Source organism: Zea mays, unplaced genomic scaffold (assembly GCF_902167145.1).
Source record: "Zea mays cultivar B73 unplaced genomic scaffold, Zm-B73-REFERENCE-NAM-5.0 scaffold_67, whole genome shotgun sequence".
Taxonomy (NCBI): domain Eukaryota; kingdom Viridiplantae; phylum Streptophyta; class Magnoliopsida; order Poales; family Poaceae; genus Zea; species Zea mays.
The window spans coordinates 25621-33702 of NW_023367333.1; the positions used below are offsets into that span (position 1 = coordinate 25621).

Consider the following 8082-nt stretch of genomic DNA (forward strand, 5'->3'; position numbering starts at 1 on the left):
GACCATTTTCAATAATATCGAAGGCTAACACCTACGGATTTTTGACCAAGAAATGGTCTCCACCAGAAATCCAAGAATGTGATCTACGACAAGGAAACATATGTGGGGTGAGGTGTATGAGCCTCTGGTCGACGATCAATGGCCACACAACCCCCATTTTGCCGAAAATAGCCATGAATGACCATTTTCAATAATACCGAAGGCTAACACGTACGAGTTTTTAACCAAGAAATGGTTTCCACCAGAAATCCAAGAATGTAATCTATGGCAAGGAAACATATGTGGGGTGAGGTTTATCAGCCTCTAGTCGATGATAAATGGCCACACAACCCCCATTTTTTATCAAAATAGCCATGAGCGAGCTTGAAAATAGCCATGAGCGACCATTTTCAATAATACTAGAGGCTAACACCTACGGATTTTAGACCAAGAAATGGTCTCCACCAGAAATCCAAGAATGTGATCTATGGCAAGGAAACATATGTGGGGTGAGGTGTATGAGCGTCTGGTCGATGATCAATGGCCACACAACCCCCATTTTTGTCGAAAATAGCCATGAACGACCATTTTCAATAATACCGAAGGCTAACACCTACGGATTTTTTACCAAGAAATGGTCTCCACCAGAAATCCAAGAATGTGATCTATGGCAAGGAAACATATGTGGGGTGAGGTGTATGAGCCTCTAGTCGATGATCAATGGCCACACAACCCCCATTTTTGTCGAAAATAGCCATGAATGACCATTTTCAAAAATACCAAAGGCTAACACGTACGGATTTTTAACCAAGAAATGGTCTCCACCAGAAATCTAAGAATGTGATCTATGGCAAGGAAACATATGTGGGGTGAGGTGTACGAGCCTCTGGTCGATGATCAATGGCCACACAACCCCCATTTTGCCGAAAATAGCCATGAATGACCATTTTCAATAATACCGAAGGCTAACACGTACGAGTTTTTAACCAAGAAATGGTCTCCACCAGAAATCCAAGAATGTGATCTATGGCAAGGAAACATATGTGGGGTGAGGTGTATGTGCGTCTGGTCGATGATCAATGGCCACACAACCCCCATTTTTGTCGAAAATAGCCATGAACGACCATTTTCAATAATACCGAAGGCTAACACCTACGGATTTTTGACCAAGAAATGGTCTCCACCAGAAATCCCAGAATGTGATCTATGGCAAGGAAACATATGTGGGGTGAGGTGTATGAGCCTCTTGTCTACGATCAATGGCCACACAACCCTAATTTTTGTCGAAAATAGCCATGAACGACCATTTTCAATGACATTGAAGGCTAACACCTACGGATTTTTGACCAAGAAATGGTCTCCACCATAAATCCAAGAATGTGATCTATGGCAAGGAAACATATGTGTAGTGAGGTGTATGAGCCTCTGGTCGATGATCAATGGCCACACAACCCCCATTTTTGTCGAAAATAGCCATGAATGACCATTTACAATAATACCGAAGGCTAACACCTACGGATTTTTTACCAAGAAATGGTCTCCACCAGAAATCCAAGAATATGATCTATGGCAAGGAAACATATGTGGGGTGAGGTGTATGAGCCTCTGGTCGACGATCAATGGCCACACAACCCCCATTTTGCCGAAAATAGCCATGAATGACCATTTTCAATAATACTGAAGGCTAACACGTACGAGTTTTTAACCAAGAAATGGTCTCCACCAGAAATCCAAGAATGTAATCTATGGCAAGGAAACATATGTGGGGTGAGGTTTATGAGCCTCTAGTCAATGATAAATGGCCACACAAGCTCCATTTTTTATGAAAATAGCCATGAGCGACCTTGAAAATAGCCATGAGCGACCATTTTCAATAATACTAGAGGCTAACACCTACGGATTTTAGACCAAGAAATGGTCTCCACCAGAAATCCAAGAATGTGATCTATGGCAAGGAAACATATGTGGGGTGAGGTGTATGAGCGTCTGGTCGATGATCAATGGCCACACAACCCCCATTTTTGTCGAAAATAGCCATGAATGACCATTTTCAATAATACCGAAGGCTAACACCTACGGATTTTTGACCAAGAAATGGTCTCCACCAGAAATCCAAGAATGTGATCTATGGCAAGGAAACATATGTGGGGTGAGGTGTATGAGCCTCTAGTCGATGATCAATGGCCACACAACCCCCATTTTTGTCGAAAATAGCCATGAATGATCATTTTCAAAAATACCAAAGGCTAACACGTACGGATTTTTGACCAAGAAATGGTCTCCACCAGAAATCCAAGAATGTGATCTATGGCAAGGAAACATATGTGGGGTGAGGTGTACGAGCCTCTGGTCGATGATCAATGGCCACACAACCCCCATTTTGCCAAAAATAGCCATGAATGACCATTTTCAATAATACCGAAGGCTAACACGTACGAGTTTTTAACCAAGAAATGGTTTCCACCAGAAATCCAAGAATGTAATCTATGGCAAGGAAACATATGTGGGGTGAGGTTTATGAGCCTCTAGTCGATGATAAATGGCCACACAACCCCCATTTTTTATGAAAATAGCCATGAGCGACCTTGAAAATAGCCATGAGCGACCATTTTCAATAATACTAGAGGCTAACACCTACGGATTTTAGACCAAGAAATGGTCTCCACCAGAAATCCAAGAATGTGATCTATGGCAAGGAAACATATGTGGGGTGAGGTGTATGAGCGTCTGGTCTTTGATCAATGGCCACACAACCCCCATTTTTGTCGAAAATAGCCATGAACGACCATTTTCAATAATACCGAAGGCTAACACCTACGGATTTTTGACCAAGAAATGGTCTCCACCAGAAATCCAAGAATGTGATCTATGGCAAGGAAACATATGTGGGGTGAGGTGTATGAGCCTCTGGTCGACGATCAATGGCCACACAACCCCCATTTTTTATGAAAATAGCCATGAGCGACCATTTTCAATAATACTAGAGGCTAACACCTACGGATTTTAGACCAAGAAATGGTCTCCACCAGAAATCCAAGAATGTGATCTATGGCAAGGAAACATATGTGTAGTGAGGTGTATGAGCCTCTGGTCGATGATCAATGGCCACACAACCCCCATTTTTGTCGAAAATAGCCATGAATGACCATTTACAATAATACCGAAGGCTAACACCTACGGATTTTTGACCAAGAAATGGTCTCCACCAGAAATCCAAGAATGTGATCTACGACAAGGAAACATTTGTGGGGTGAGGTGTATGAGCCTTTGGTCGACGATCAATGGCCACACAACCCCCATTTTGCCGAAAATAGCCATGAATGACCATTTTCAATAATACCGAAGGCTAACACGTACGAGTTTTTAACCAAGAAATGGCTTCCACCAGAAATCCAAGAATGTAATCTATGGCAAGGAAACATATGTGGGGTGAGGTTTATGAGCCTCTAGTTGATGATAAATGGCCACACAACCCCCATTTTTTATGAAAATAGCCATGAGCGACCTTGAAAATAGCCATGAGCGACCATTTTCAATAATACTAGAGGCTAACACCTACGGATTTTAGACCAAGAAATGGTCTCCACCAGAAATCCAAGAATGTGATCTATGGCAAGGAAACATATGTGGGGTGAGGTGTATGAGCGTCTGGTCGATGATCAATGGACACACAACCCCCATTTTTGTCGAAAATAGCCATGAACGACCATTTTCAATAATACCGAAGGCTAACCCCTACGGATTTTTGACCAAGAAATGGTCTCCACCAATAATCCAAGAATGTGATTTATGGCAAAGAAACATATGTGGGGTGATGTGTATGAGCCTCTGGTCGACGATCAATGGCCACACAACCCTAATTTTTGTCGAAAATAGCCATGAACGACCATTTTCAATGACACTGAAGGCTAACACCTATGGATTTTTGACCAAGAAATGGTCTCCACCATAAATCCAAGAATGTGATCTATGGCAAGGAAACATATGTGTAGTGAGGTGTATGAGCCTCTGGTCGAAGATCAATGGCCACACAACCCCCATTTTTGTCGAAAATAGCCATGAATGACCATTTTCAATAATACCGAAGGCTAACACCTACGGATTTTTGACCAAGAAATGGTCTCCACCAGAAATCCAAGAATGTGATCTACGACAAGGAAACATTTGTGGGGTGAGGTGTATGAGCCTCTGGTCGACGATCAATGGCCACACAACCCCCATTTTGCCGAAAATAGCCATGAATGACCATTTTCAATAATACCGAAGGCTAACACGTACGAGTTTTTAACCAAGAAATGGCTTCCACCAGAAATCCAAAAATGTAATCTATGGCAAGGAAACATATGTGGGGTGAAAGTGCCGGCTCGTAATGGTGCCAGTGCCAGTGCCAGTGCCGGCTCGATGGTGGACTCGGGAATGGTCAATCCAGATGTAGAGAGCTCCCTAAAAGGAAACCTGTTTTCATCAAAGACAACATGTCTGGAAATCCAAATTCTGTTAGTTGGTATATGAAGGCAGCGGTAACCTTTCTGTTGTGGTGCATAACCAAGAAAAATACACGGCATCGAACGAGGCTGAAGCTTGTGATCAATGTAAGGTCTGAGGTGAGGCTGCCTGAGAATACGAAGATTCGGGTCTTTATGAAACAATTGTGTGAAGGGAGAGAGAGAAGAAGAAGAGGCGCAGAGCGATTGATGAGATAGACCACACTTGCAAATATTTCATCCCAAAAGGAACCGGGATAGAAGCGTGTTGCATAACAGCAAGGCCGCTAAGGTAATGTGTCTATGTTTGCGCTTGGCCACTCCGTTTTGCTGAGGAGTGTACGGACAACTGGTTTTATGAATGAGTTGTGGGAAAAGGCGAGAGGGCGCGAAGCGTGAATGGAACCATGAGACAAGGCCGCAGGAGAAGAGCCAATGTGGGATATTTTCATACCAGTACCATCTCCACTCCACTCCAATGGTGAGAGTATCTGAACCAGCATAAGCAAAATAAGAGGACAGGTGCGAAGCAAGTCACCGGTGACATGATGAGAAGCTCCTGAGTCTAAGAGCCACTCAGTCGACTGAGGTAGAGAAGGCACTGATGAAATCTGAGACGGCACTGGTTGCGCAACTAAGGCGTGAGCGAGGGTCTCTTTGTGGTGGTCTTTCACCATCTTCCTTTTGATTGGCCTATATCTTAGAATCCGGTCTTTCGCTGTTCCCACAGTCCCTTAGTCTCGTACCGGCTGTCGGTCTATCTCATATTCGCAGAAGAAGGAACTTGCCATGCTGGAAGTGTAATTAAGTAGGCGGCTGGTCGTAGAATAGTCTTTGAAGTAAGTGCTGTTGCAGTTGTAGAACCATTGATTCTTCCTCGCAAACCTTTCATCCCCGCTGTCTAGCTCTCTCCTAGTCCAAAGCGAATTCCATCGTATCCGCCTTTGAGGAAAAGACCGAATCCGTCTTTGAGCCATCCTAAGAAATCCTCGTAGGTAATCTCCGCAAACCGGCATCCAATAGAGTTTTGAGTTGTCTGTCTCTTTATTGCCTAGAACTGGCCAATGAGGTTGATCCAAACAGATCCATGGAAGTATCACAATAAACAGATGCAAGAGAGAAATCGAACTAGGAAATCCACGGAAGGGAAGATAGCCACCTCGAATCCTGAGACCTATTAGACTTCCACTAGACTAGGAAATATCTCAAAAGATCCTCGGCATGGTTCCTTGCGGCAGGGTTGATACGGTTTCTTGGTCAGGTTGGTAAAACTGACGGATAAAGACTGGGTTTTGTGTTGAACACATAGCACGATGGGCCTTGTGAGTTCCCTGAAAGGAATGATTGTGAACAAATTTACGATTCCTCTTCATCGTCATCTATCTTTGTGGCTTAAACCTGAATCCTGTTTGCGATGTTAGTACTGTGATATCTACTGACCCATGTACGCAGCAAGGGTCGATCGGATGCTGATTTCAGCTCCCATATAAAAGAAAGCAAGGCAGTCATGAAAAACTGTCATGCTTTGTTAAAATGATTTTAAGTTCAGACCAATCTGTTATTCAAAGATCTACTTTTACAGATACAGATCATACTTCACCTTAATTTTGCGATGACTAAAATATTGCAAAAACGATTTACTTATACCCGTACCCGTCGAGAGTTTCTTTCTATATGATAATTCGAGATTGCTCTACCGGACCTGAATACTTGATTCATTAAGGTCGTCACCCTATACCCGGAAGTCTCTATCGTTTTCTTTGTCTGTTAAGCGGGTTAGGACTCCCTAAATCAAACAGCAATCGCTGTTTATCAACCACTCACGGCGACACCGAGATCTTCGACTTAGCTCCCTCCCACAGGTCATCCCCCCGGGGCGGAAGATAACGAAAGGGAGACAAAGTCCTAACTAAATCAACACACAATAACCTAAACCTTCTACCCATTCCATCCATCATATCCGTCGAGTCGAGGAGATTCGTTCTTATCTATAGATAAGGCAAGAGAGAACTTATGCCCTCGCGGATGGAGAGGGATTCGAACCCCCGGTATTCCTATCAATACTTCGGTTTTCAAGACCGACTCTTTCAACCGCTCAGACATCCATCCCTGCGCTCGCCCGCCCTATCTATCTGCGCGCTGGCAGGTAGGGGCAACTCTATGTGATTCGCTACGCTTACTTGCGCCCCACCCCGTAAGCTGACTCTATTGCCTAGCACACTTTTCCGGTAGTACGAATCGCTACGCTTCGCTTCTTTCTATATGATAATATGCACTGTTGGTTGCTGCGCTCCCTGCGGGTAATAGTAAGAGAGTGAAGAACGAACGATCCTAAAAAAAGTAAGCAGTGAATGAGTCCGACTCGAGTTCGTGAGTCAAAGGCGTGGCAAGAGAGCGAGTTCGACTCGCGAACGATCCGCAAGTGAAGGACCGATCCTTTAACGCCAGTACTGTTGCGAGACTGGTACTTGGCGGCTCACGAGCAACATATAGACTAAGGTTGCCCATCACTCCCTCGCTCCTTTTTGAAGGCCCACCGCTCCCCCTTTCTTTAAGTATCTATCCCGGCTTGCATTTTGGGGCGAGTACTACAGTTCCTCCATAATCACACAGAACGCCCAGCTTCGCAGAGCTGCTCTCTCCCCAGTCCACAGCAAGGTGTGGAATCTGGATCTACTGTGTGTTCTTACTCTATTGGATCAAGTCAGATACTAAGCCTTCTACTACTACTACTACTACTTAGGTTAGGAGATAAAATGCTAAATTTCAGAGATTGGACTCTCTTACTGTGTTTTTTCAGGGCTGTTCCCGAGCCAGGTTCCCTGGATCCATTCTGACCTAAATGGATGAATGAAGAAGGGGGCGAGCAGATACGACGGCCACACACTTCTTTTTAGCCGAATAAAGCCGGATCTACTACACGGCTAGGATCAGAGAAAGATTGAGAAAGCAAGATCAAACCTACTCTACTGTCGATTCAAAAGGTAAACTGCCCCCGAAGACTACTTTATTTTATCAATGAATGGATCAAAGAAGGAGGCTCTATCTATGTCATCGTATATAAGGGAAGAAGCCCGCCCCTGACCTAAATGGATGAATGAAGAAGCTAGCCCGGGTAGGGTAGACTTTAAGAGCTCTTGCTCTGCCTATCCGTCTCGCTCCGTCTTGGAGGAAAGATACGAAGGGCCTACTCTTTTCATTAAAGCCCTACTCTTAATATAATAATAGTGAAAGCCTCCTTCTCTTACCTACTTTGACTCATATCTTCGGTATACCTCAATACAAGACAAGCACTGGAAAGGATATTCAAGAAAAACCGGGCTATCGCCCTATCTAAGCGGGTTTCCCCTCTCCTCTACGGGAGTCCTCTTTTAGTCTATTTCAGTTCCTGTGTCTATCGCTATCGCCCTATTCTCTCTCAATTGCCTATCCTTTTCAAATGAGGGGGAGTACCTTTTCTTTAGCTTCCAACATGAAAGATTGACCCCCTAAAGTGCCAGATATGCAAGTTTGATGAAGGACTACTTACTTAGCTAAGCTAAAGTGAACTTCTGACTAAAAAAAAAGTGGACTAAAAGAGAACAACAAAAGAGAGATCACTTTCGACGATTAAACATCA

At 44.0% G+C, this 8082-nt stretch overlaps 1 non-coding gene across 1 annotated transcript; it reads right to left on the minus strand.

The window, feature by feature from the left end:
- Positions 1 to 6485: 6485 nt before the first annotated feature.
- TRNAS-UGA (transfer RNA serine (anticodon UGA)) lies at positions 6486 to 6572 on the minus strand. The gene has a single exon. It is a non-coding gene; the product is annotated as a tRNA-Ser (tRNA).
- Positions 6573 to 8082: the final 1510 nt, after the last annotated feature.